The following is a 12,842-nucleotide window of genomic DNA, read 5'->3' on the forward strand; positions in this document are numbered from 1 at the left end:
GGCGGAAACCGGACTGTGAAGGGTCTAGGAGGGAGGGAGTGAGTGGAGAGGTAACGGGTAAGACGGGAGTATATCAGGCGCTCCAAAAGTTTAGAGATGAAGGGGAGATTGGAGACTGGTCTGTAGTTGTTTGTGCAGGATGGGTCGAGGGTGGGTTTCTTTAGTAATGGAGTAATGATAGAGTGTTTGAAGGAGGAGGGGAAAATGCCAGAGGAGAGGGAGAGATTAAAGATTGTAGTTAGGTGAGTTGTGACGACTGGAGAGAGAGATTGGAGGAGATGTGAGGGAATGGGGTCGGTTGTGCATGTAGTCGGACGAGAAGAGGAGAGGAGCCTGGATACTTCTTCTTCTGTGATGGGATCGAATGTGGAGAGTGAGCCAGGGGAAATGCAGGGAGGGATGGGAGTCACTGAACTTGGTGATTGGGAGCGGATTTCCTGATGGATATTGTCTATTTTCTCTATAAAGTGGGAGGCCAGGTCATCAGCGCAAATGTCTGTGATAGGGGCTTGTGCTTTTGGCCTGAGGAGGGAGTGAAAGGTGTCAAAAAGTTTCTTGGGGTTGTTGGATAGTGAGGAGATCAGGGTGGTGAAGTAGGTCTGTTTGGCGAGGTGAAGGGCAGAGTTATATGTCCTTAACATAAATTTGAAGTGTATGAAGTCTTCTGGTGTGCGCGTTTTCCTCCATAAGCGTTCAGCACACCTAGAGCATCGCTGGAGAAATCGGGTTTGCGATGTGAGCCAGGGCTGTTTCACTCTGTGTTTGAGGGTTCTGAGGGTGAGGGGAGCTACTTGATCAAGGGTGCTTCTAAGAGTGTCATTGAAGTGATGTACAGCCAGATCAGGACAGGACAAAGAAGAGATTGGGGACAATGATGAGTGTAGGGAGTCTGAAAGTGTCTGAGGGTTAATGGTAGGTAGGAGGGTTCTGGGGTGAGCGAGGATTTGTGAGTGTAAAGGAGAGAATGTTGTGGTCAGAGAGGGGAAGCGGTGAGTTATCTAGGTAGGAGATTGAGCAGAGCCGGGCAAAAACCAGGTCCAGGGTGTTACCATCTTTGTGTGTTTCAGAGGTTGAGAGCTGAGAGAGGCCTAGAGAAGTGGTTAGTGATAGAAGCTGGGATGCAGATGTGGAAGTGGGGCTGTTAATGGGGATGTTGAAGTCTCCCAGGATAAGGGTTGGTAGTTCTGAGGACATGAAGTGCGGGAGCCAGGCAGAGAAATGGTCCAGGAAGTGGGTGGGTGAGCCTGGGGGCCGGTATATGACCGCTACTCTGAGAGAGAGGGGACGAAAGAGCCTGATGGTGTGGACTTCAAAAGAAGGGAATGAGAGTGATGGAACTGGGGGGATGACCTGGAAAGTGCATTGTGGGGACAGGAGTATGCCGACTCCACCACCTGGTCTGTTTGTCGGTCTCGGGGAATGGGAGAATTGTAAGCCACCATGGGAAATGGCAGCAGGAGAGACAGTGTCAGAATCCTGAATCCAGGTTTCCGTGAGGGCCAACAGATTCAGAGAGTTTTTCAGAAAGTAATTGTGTAGGAAAGGAAGCTTGTTGCATACAGACCGTGGATTCCAAAGGGCACAATTGAAAGAAGGAGATGAAGGAGTGCAAATAATATTAGTAAGATTATTAAGGTTTCGATGTGAGGTAGGGTAGGGATTGAGGTTGGGGGATGGTGGACCGGGGTTGGGGGAGATGTCCCCTGAAATCAGTAGGAGCAGGAAGATAAAGAGCAAGTAGTTTTTGGAATTGTATGAATATTTTTTGTGCAGTGTGTTTGGGCAAGATGGGCTGAGGTTTTTTAAGAAGGTGAGAAGTGCATGGGAGCTGTACATGGGAGAAGGAAAGAGAGAGGAGCTGATGTATACGCGTCGTGATGGAGGGGGGATTGGTCGGTGAAAGTGGATTGCAAGAGAACATAGGAGGATAGGAATAAAGCACATGGATAAAAGGGAGAGCAGAGTGAGGGTTACCTGACTCCTGCCCTGACTAACTGCCATGTAATAACTGCTGTATCCCGACGCTTATCTTCGTGACGCTTTGCTTCTGTGATGCGTGCACCCCCACATGCGTGCACCCCTAAGAATGGTTCACATTTATAGTCCAGACTGCAGGGTCAGAAGAGATGGATTGTGGGAACTGGTTGAGGATAATTTGGCAGCTGGGGTCGGCACACCAGGGTTTTTTTTTTTTTTTTTTTGGATGATCAAAGACAGTCAGCCTGGCAACATCTATTTTAACACCTCCACCAGATAAGATCTACACTGATCCCAGTCATGGAAATGCAACAATGAGTTTTAAGTACAATGCACCAAATGATTTATAACAATGAATTAGCAGACACATTAAAATATGTTTCTAGATGGTAAAGCAGCAGATGACACAGCAGACAGCAAGCAGAGGTGGGAATTTTTACCATTAGAGTCTATTGCAGCAGATGAGACAGCAATCAGAGGTGGGAAGTTGTACCATTTGAATATGTTGCAGAAGACAGCAAGCAGAGGTGGGAATTTTTACCTGTTGATGTCACACAGCCGAAGGGTCATTCCCTTAGTGATGGCCGACAGCAGGAGGGTGAAGACCTATCGATGGCACACAGCCAGAGGGTGATGACTTGTTGATGGCCGACAGCCGGAGTATCATTACCTGTTGATGGCCATAGCCAGAGGGTCTTTACCTGCGTTCAGGAATAATTAGGCCGCGTTCACACCGTCAGTATTTGGTCAGTGCTGCCGGCACCGCTCTGGACAGGCCACCGGCTGCAGCTGTCCTTGCAGATCGCCTCTTGGTGCCTACTCCTGGCCCTGACTTTAAGCGGCTGGCCTGCCTCCAGGAAGGGGTGAATAATCCCTGGTCTTCCTCTCACTTCTCCGACCCTCCAGTCTGTATATCCTCTTTGTAAGACGCACCCTCATTTTCCCCTCAAATTTGGGGGAAAAAAAGTGCGTCTTACAAAGCGGAAAATACGGTATATTTCTGTGGCGCATCGGAGCATCATGAGTTGTGTTATGTGTTAAAGGGGTGCACTCACACTCTTTGGCCCAGGGCACATGAAAACCTGGAGCCAGCCCAACCCTCCCACAACTTTAGCCAAATAACCCCCAGTTTTCAATGCGTAGCTATTATTAGGAAGTAAATTAAGGTTGACAAGCTTCAGTTTTAAGAATTTATGTTTTTGGCATTGAAATGGGCACTGTAGGTGTGTTTACTGTCCTCCACTCCCTGCCGACTTTGCTTCCCCATTGACTTGCATTGGGTTTCGTGTTTCAGTCGGCCTCTGTCTTTTCCCTGTAGTCGGACGATTTCGTTCAACCCGACTTTTGCGAAAATCGGGTTTCATGAAACCCGACTCGACCCGAAAAAAGGCAAAGTCGCTCATCTCTAGTTACTACCATGCTACATAAAGCAGGCCACATTTAATATTTTATTTACTTTGGGTTAATATTGTGCTCCAGGCAGGAGTTCACATTTCACAATGTAAATTCTTTGTGCTAATATGTAGCGTGGTCCAAAAATTATGCCACATTTAAGCATTGGACAGAGCTTGGAGCAGTATTTCTTACTTAACCCCTTTCTGACATTTGACATACTATCCCGTCCATGGGACCTGGGCCCCTATGCCCATGGACGGGATAGTACGTCATAGCGATTAGCGGCGCTCACTTGGTGAGTGCCGCTGATCGCAGCCGGGTGTCAGCTGATTATCACGGCTGACACCCGACACTATGTGTCAGGGGCGGTCACGGACTGCCCTTGACACGTTAACCCCTGGCACACTGCGATCAAACACGATCGCAGTGTACCGGGGGTTTAGGGAAGCATTGACAGGGAGGGGGCTCCCTCCGTGCTTCCCTGAGACCCCCACACCAGCGCAATGTGCAGTGCTGCTATGGGGGCCTCCTTCCCTGCAGGTCCCCGGATCCAAAATGGCAGAGGGGACCTTTGGGGGCCTTCAGGGAGGCCGCTTCATCATGCCTGCAAAGCGCCGGCATGAGGAAGCCCACAGCACTGCCTGTGACAGATCGCTGATCTGTCACAGTGATCTGTGATGTGACAGATCAGCCATCTGTGACATGACAGTTATGTCCCCCCTGGGACATTGTCATAAAGTTAAAAAAAAATGTAAAAATAATTTATAAAAAATAGCTAAATAAATTAAAAAAATATTCTCTTATAAATTCATTTTTTGGAAATAAAACAAAAACAAAACAATAAAAGTACACATATTTAGTATCGCCGCGCCCGTAACAACTCGCCGTATAAAACTGTCCCATTAGTTAACCCCTTTAGCGAACCCCTTAAAGAATAAAAATAAAAAGCAAAGCAAAAAATAATGCTTTATTTTCATACTGCTGAACAAAAAGTGCAATAACTTGCGAAAAAAAGACGGATATAAATAACCATGGCACCGCTGAAAACGTCATCTTGTCCAGCAAAAAACGAGCCACCATACAGCATCATCAGTGAAAAAATAAAAAAGTTATAGCTCGCAGAATAAAGCGATGCAAAAATAATTATTTTTTACATAAAATTGTTTTTATTGCATAAAAGCGCCAAAACATAAAAAAAGACATAAATGAGGGATCGCTGTAATCATACTTACCAGAAGAATAAAATCACCTTATCAATTTTACCGCACGCGGAGCGGTGTAAACGCACCCCCAAAAGAAATTCTTGAAATGTTGGTTTTTGTTCATTCTGCGTTCCAAAAATTGGAATAAAAAGCGATCAAAAAATGTGACATGCCCAAAAATGGTGCCAATAAAAACGTCAACTCGTCCCGCAAAAAATAAGACCTCACATGACTCAGTGGGTCAAAATATAGAAAAATTATAGCTCTCAAAATGTGATGATGCAAAAACTATTTTTACAATAAAAAGCGTCTTTTAGCGTATGACAGCTGCCAAACATAAAAAAAAGCCACAAATAGGAAATAAAACCCCCCTTTATCACCCCTAAGGCTGGTTTCACATTTGCGTTTTTTTGCGCTGTAAAAAAACGCATACGTGCGCATGCGGTTTTTCCCCTATATTTAACATGGGTGCGCATACCTGCGCGCTGGTAAGCGCACGTATGCGATTTTCATGCGCTGCGTTTTTTTGGGGTGTGCGTTTGTATTTTCCAGACGCAGCATGTTGCATTTTTTGGCCCTGCAAAAAAGCGCATGCGCACGTATGCGCACGGTTTGCGCTAAAAATGGCCATTATAGCCTATGGATGCGCATACGTGCGCACTGGCATGCTCATGTATGCGTTTTTTTAGCGCTGCGTTTTTTTGGTAGTGTCCACTTGTTGTACTAGTTATAATCTTCTAAAGTCAAAAAAAAAAAGTCTATATAAAGGAGGTGCCTGCCAAAACTCTGCCACTACTACACTGACAGATTGGAGAGCAGACAGTCAACAAGGAAACCATCTTCTATCAGCGAAGAATGTGAGTATATTACATTATATGCCTGTCCTTTTAAATTATGTATGTACTAATGATTTTTATTATTTTTACATGCAGTATGTCTTCAGAATCCGAGTATTCCCCATCGCGGCAGGAATTGGCGCAAGCAGACCGTGAGGTGATTATTTTCGTGCATCTGGTAAGTATATCTGCTGCTTCTCCAAATCTCTTACGTTTTTTTCAACTTTTTTAAGACATCGTCATCATCATCTTCTTCTGCGGACGGGACTAGTGAGGGCGAAGAGCAGGAGCAGCGAAGCCAAGTCCCGGTGGTGATACGGAATGTATGTATCAAATGATTTGTAATGTTCTTTATTTTTTATCTTCTATTTTTACTCTTTTTTATGTTTCTTTTTTTGTAACTTTTTATTCAATTTAAATTTGATTATTCTAATGAATGTGTTTTGTCTAGGTTCCACAACGGGATGAAGACGTCTACCTGGATAATGAGCAGCTCATCAGCCTGGTCCAGGAGCGTTCGCCGTTGTGGGACAGCCGTGACCGGCTGCACAAGGACATTGTGGTGACCCGGCGGCTATGGAATGAGGTGGCCGCAGCGTTGATGGATGGCTGGGACAGCGCCACAGCATCCTCCAAAAAGGCGTTTAGTGAGTATTTCCCTGCTCTGTATTGTGCCGCAGTGACTGTTGTCCTTGACGGCACTGTTGGGTTTCGTGCTAGGCATATTCTAGCAGGAAACCCAACAGTGTCATCGGGGTCTACAGTGACTGCTTTGAGTATTGTATTGCTACATTGTGCCGCAGTGACTGTTGTCCTTGACGACACTGTTGGGTTTCGTGCTAGGTGTATTCTAGCAGGAAACCCAACAGTGTCATCGGGGTCTACAGTGACTGCTTTGAGTATTGTATTGCTACATTGTGCCGCAGTGACTGTTGTCCTTGACGGCACTGTTGGGTTTCGTGCTAGGTGTATTCTAGCAGGAAACCCAACAGTGTCATCGGGGTCTACAGTGACTGCTTTTAGTATTGTATTGCTACATTGTGCCGCAGTGACTGTTGTCCTTGACGGCACTGTTGGGTTTCATGCTAGGTGTATTCTAGCAGGAAACCCAACAGTGTCATCGGGGTCTACAGTGACTGCTTTTAGTATTGTATTGCTACATTGTGCCGCAGTGACTGTTGTCCTTGACGGCACTGTTGGGTTTCGTGCTAGGTGTATTCTAGCAGGAAACCCAACAGTGTCATCGGGGTCTACAGTGACTGCTTTGAGTATTGTATTGCTTCATTGTGCCGCAGTGACTGTTGTCCTTGACGGCACTGTTGGGTTTCGTGCTAGGTGTATTCTAGCAGGAAACCCAACAGTGTCATCGGGGTCTACAGTGACTGCTTTGAGTATTGTATTGCTATATTGTGCCGCAGTGACTGTTGTCCTTGACGGCACTGTTTTTTTTTTAACAACAGTGGACAAAGTCCGAACACGTTGGCGTTCGATCAAGGACCTCTTCAACAGTGATGTTCGTGCTGAGGGCCAGGTTCGCAGTGGATCTGCGTCAGGGACCAGAACTCGATACCGTCACTATCACGCGTTGCAGTTCCTAAGACCGGTCCTTGCCACGAGATCGTAAGTATTATAAATTTTGGGTTTTTATTTTTATTAATCTGTGTTTTTCTAATCCACAGCTGATGCTTCTTGTAAAGGCATGGTAGTAATGATTTTCCTTTCTTCCACAGCACCTGGAGCAGCACCCTGCAACCTGGCCCTGGAGCGGTCCTTCCTCGGACGTCCTCTGACCAGTCCCAGCCATCCGACAGCCAGGAAGCACCTTGCAGGTCAACCACACACACAGCTGGTGACCAGGAAGCTGGGCCATCAGGTGTTCCCCTGTCCCAGGTCTCTGCCACTGGTTATGCGGGCACTACCCGCCAGCGGCAGAGGGCCTTGGACAGGAATGTCTTGCCTGAGTTTATGCATTTGAGCGAGGCCTTTAATTCCAGCCTCAAGTCACTGTCCGACAGAGTTGAAAGCGGTTTTGCACTCATGGAACGTGGTTTTAACCACTTTGAACACCGCTTCAATTCTGTAGAACAGCGCCTTGACCGTCTGGAGGCCGACCTCAACAGACCAGCACACCATTTTTTTAGTAAGATTGAAAAGGGCATGGCGGAACACCTTAGTCCTGAGCAACAGCTGAATGTGCTGCAGGCCTGCAACAATGCTTTCTTGCAGGCTATGTAGCATAATCGGTACGGTCAGCAGTCAGTGGTGTCATTTCCACCTGTGCCACCATTGACTCGCTTCACCTCACTACCGACTTGTGCTGCATACCACTGCACGGACACCTCTATTCAAAGCCAGGACACCCACCGTTACACCACCACAAGTCTGAGTGCAGCTGGTCACTTCACCGACACCACCATGGCAAGCGCTGCTCCTGTCTGGAGCACCACCGCCACTCCCATGCATGCGTGGAGCTCAGCCACCACTAGGCAAACATGGAACAGCCCTGCTGCTACAACAACATGTAGTAGCCCTGCCACCACCACTCTGCAAACCTGGACCATCACTGCCACCACCAGTCCTCCTGCAAGGACGAGCACTGCCAACGAAGAGCAGCAGCAGCAGCCACCTCAGCAGCAGCAGCCACCTCAGCAGCAGCCACCTCAGCAGCAGCAGCCACCTCAGCAGCAGCAGCAGCCACCTCAGCAGCAGCAGCAACCACCTCAGCAGCAGCAGCAGCCACCTCAGCAGCAGCAGCAGCCACCTCAGCAGCAGCCACCACCTCAGCAGCAGCAGCAGCCACCTCAGCAGCAGCAGCAGCCACACCAGCAGACGGGGGACCTACATTCAATATTTGCCCCTAGTTCAAGGCGAAATCTATCAAGGCGGGCAATGGGCCAAAGTCGGTCCAGGCACACAAGCCTACGGCGACATGCCATTACAACAAATGTACCTGAACAGATTTCCTCTCCTCCAAGTGTTCCTAGTTTAATTCCCTTAACTGGACTACCTTCCCCCACAAGTTTTGTTGCCCCTTCCCCTCAAACACCGTCTTCAACTGCAAGTGTTGCATATTCCCTGCACACCCCCAAATTGAAACCATCTGCCCCCAAACGCCGGAAAAAATAATTTTTTGGGTTTTTTTTGTGATTAAAAATAAATTTACATTTGTGGTTCACCATTACAAAGTTTCATTAATGTTGTTTGCGCCGCTCACACACACTGATGGGTAAATACATGTTAAAAACCAACCCAAGGCCTAGTATAGTCATATGTGAAATAACACGGACTAGTATAGTCATACCAAGGCCTAGTGTAATAACTCGAGTTTTACCAACTTGGATCTGGTTTCATGAAAAACAAACTGTTGAAACTTGTCTTAAAAATAAGTTTCTTTCTAGTTTCACCAGTTTGTTTTTTGTGAAACAAGATGCTAGTTGTTAAAAATCGAGTTATTACAGTAGGCCTTGGTATGACTATACTAGGCCGTGGTATTTCACATATTACTATACTACTAGCCCCAAGGCCTACTATACTCATATTTGAAATACCACGGCCTAGTGTAGTCATTACAAGGCCTAGTGTAATAACTCTAGTTTTACCAACTAGAATCTGGTTTCATGAAAAACAAACTGTTGAAACTTGTCAAGTTTCACCAGTTTGTTTTTCGTGAAACAAGATCCTAGTTGGTAAAAATCGAGTAGGCCTTGGTATGACTATACTAGGCCGTGGTATTTCACATATGACTATACTAGTAGGCCCAAGGCCTACTATACTCATATTTGAAATACCACGGCCTAGTGTAGTCATTCCAAGGCCTAGTGTAATAACTTTAGTTTTACCAACTAGAATCTGGTTTCATGAAAAACAAACTGTTGAAACTTGTCAAGTTTCACCAGTTTGTTTTTGGTGAAACAAGATCCTAGTTGGTAAAAATCGAGTAGTCCTTGGTATGACTATACTAGGCCGTGGTATTTCACATATGACTATACTAGTAGGCCCAAGGCCTACTATACTCATATTTGAAATACCACGGCCTAGTATAGTCATTCCAAGGCCTAGTGTAATAACTTGTAAGTTGGAATGGAGCAGATTACATTCATCCACTCAATGCTGACTTGTATTCCCCATGGACTTTCATTGGGGTTGGGTTTTGAGGGTTGTGTTTTGAGAAAATCACATACTTTTTTTTCAACTAGTTGCACAATTTTCTCTTGAAAAAAATTGGTTTCCTGATTCATGGCCTGCAGCTTTGCTCGTTCCAATATATTTCACGCAGACTATCAATGCTGCATTTTAACTCATATGTGTATTTACCTGCCCAGGTGTGTGAACATCAAAAAATTCAGTTATACATGGGAAGTATTGGAGTTTAAAAAATATAGTGCACTCAGTAATGGTATCAAATAAGGTTTTTTATTACCATAAACAAACAAAAACATTACACCATTTCATCTTGCCAGTGCACCCGTCCTACATCAGAAATAAAGTAGGCCGCAAATTGGTCCCTCATTTGGCCAACTTCAACGGATGACCTGAGAGTGTGCTGAGTGAATTCAGGCAATGGGTTAGGAGTAGAGTTGAGCGATACCGTCCGATACTTCAAAGTATCGTATCGGATGGTATCGGCCGATCTTTAAAAAAAGTATCGGTATCGCCGATTCCGATACCGGAAGTCCCATTCAAGTCTATGGGACTTCCGGTATCGGAATAAGAAAAACCCTTTCCTGCCCTTGTACAGCCTCTCTGGGGTCTGTACGGGCCTTTCGGGGGGCTGTGCCGGCCTGCCAGGGGGTCTGTGCAGGCTCCGGTGGTCTGTGCCGGCCTGCCGGTGGTCTGTGCAGGCTCCGGGGGGCTGTGCCGGCCTGCCGGGGGGCTGTGCCGGCCTGCCGGGGGGCTGTGCAGGCTCCGGGGGGCTGTGCCGGCCTGCCGGGGGGCTGTGCCGGCCTGCCGGTGGTCTGTGCAGGCTCCGGGGGTCTGTGCAGGCTCCGGGGGTCTGTGCAGGCATCGTCCGATGGGACTACAAGTCCCATCGGGCGATGCCTGCTACCATGACAGTGATTGACACATTAGCCAATGATGGGACAGTAGTAGTCCCATCATCCGGCTAATGTGTTAAATGTAAAAAAAAAAAAAAAAAAAAAAAAAAATTACATGCTACATACATACAACATGCATACTACATACATGCTACATTCATACTACATGCAACATACATACTACATATATACTACATGCATGCTACATACATACTGCATGCTACATACATACTACATATATACTACATACATACTACATGCATGCTACATGCATCATACATAACACATATATACTACATGCATGCTACATACATACTACATGCTACATACTACATATATACTACATGCATGCTACATGCTACATGCTACATACATACTACATATATACTACATGCATGCTACATACATACTGCATGCTACATGCATGCTACATACATACTACATACATACTACATGCTACATACATACTACATATATACTACATACATACTACATACATACTACATGCATGCTACATACATACTACATGCATGCTACATACATACCACATACATAACACATATATACTACATGCATGCTACATACATACTACATGCTACATACTACATATATACTACATGCATGCTACATGCTACATGCTACATACATACTACATATATACTACATGCATGCTACATACATACTGCATGCTACATGCATGCTACATACATACTACATACATACTACATGCTACATACATACTACATATATACTACATACATACTACATACATACTACATGCATGCTACATACATACTACATGCATGCTACATACATACCACATACATAACACATATATACTACATGCATGCTACATACATACTACATGCTACATACTACATATATACTACATGCATGCTACATGCTACATGCTACATACATACTACATATATACTACATGCATGCTACATACATACTACATATATACTACATGCATGCTACATACATACTACATATATACTACATGCATGCTACATACATACCACATATATACTACATACATACAATACATTCATACAATACATACATAGACATACAGTACATATAACATAGAGTAACATACTTACCAATACTTGTCACATTGTTCCCCGAAGCCATTGTCTTTCCGGAATAAATATTAACATAACAAACCACAAAAATACTCACCCACGATCCGAAGCAGTCCACGAGTGTGTCCCACGACGATCTTGGGTAGAGAACTGCAGCATCAGATGATGCTGCCGTTCTCTACGGGCTGCAGGAATCCAATGACGGAAGGTAGGTATCCTTCCGCACTGTATTCCTCCGCCACTTAAAAAAAAAAAAAGTCCCTAGTCTCACTTTATGCCATTGCTGTGTGGGAAATTCCCACGCAGCAATGGCATAAAGTGAGACTAGGGACTTTTTTTTTTTTAAGTGGCGGAGGAATACAGTGCGGAAGGATACCTACCTTCCGTCATTGGATTCCTGCAGCCCGTAGAGAACGGCAGCATCATCTGATGCTGCCGTTCTCTACCCAAGATCGTCGTGGGACACACTCGTGGACTGCTTCGGATCGTGGGTGAGTATTTTTGTGGTTTGTTATGTTAATATTTATTCCGGAAAGACAATGGCTTCGGGGAACAATGTGACAAGTATTGGTAAGTATGTTACTCTATGTTATATGTACTGTATGTCTATGTATGTATTGTATGTATGTAGTATGTATGTAGCATGCATGTAGTATATATGTAGTATGTATGTAGCATGCATGTAGTATATATGTAGCATGTATGTAGTATGTATGTGGTATGTATGTAGCATGTAGTATGTATGTAGCATGCATGTAGCATGTAGTATGTATGTAGCATGTATGTAGTATATATGTGGTATGTATGTAGCATGTAGTATGTATGTGGTATGTATGTAGCATGTAGTATGTATGTAGCATGCATGTAGTATGTATGTAGTATGTATGTAGTATGTATGTAGCATGCAGTATGTATGTAGCATGTATGTAGTATATATGTAGTATGTATGTAGCATGCATGTAGTATGTATGTAGCATGTAGTATGTATGTAGCATGCATGTAGTATGTATGTAGCATGTATGTAGTATGTATGTAGTATATATGTAGTATGTATGTAGCATGTAGTATGTATGTAGCATGCATGTAGTATATATGTAGTATGTATGTAGCATGTAGTATGTATGTAGCATGCATGTAGTATGTATGTAGCATGCATGTAGTATGTATATGGTATGTATGTAGCATGTAGTATGTATGTAGCATGCATGTAGTATATATGTGTTATGTATGTGGTATGTATGTAGCATGCATGTAGCATGCATGTAGTATGTATGTAGTATGTATGTAGTATATATGTAGTATGTAGTA

Source organism: Dendrobates tinctorius, unplaced genomic scaffold, assembly GCF_039654945.1.
Source record: "Dendrobates tinctorius isolate UK_male_01 unplaced genomic scaffold, ASM3965494v1 ptg000134l, whole genome shotgun sequence".
NCBI lineage: Eukaryota > Metazoa > Chordata > Amphibia > Anura > Dendrobatidae > Dendrobates > Dendrobates tinctorius.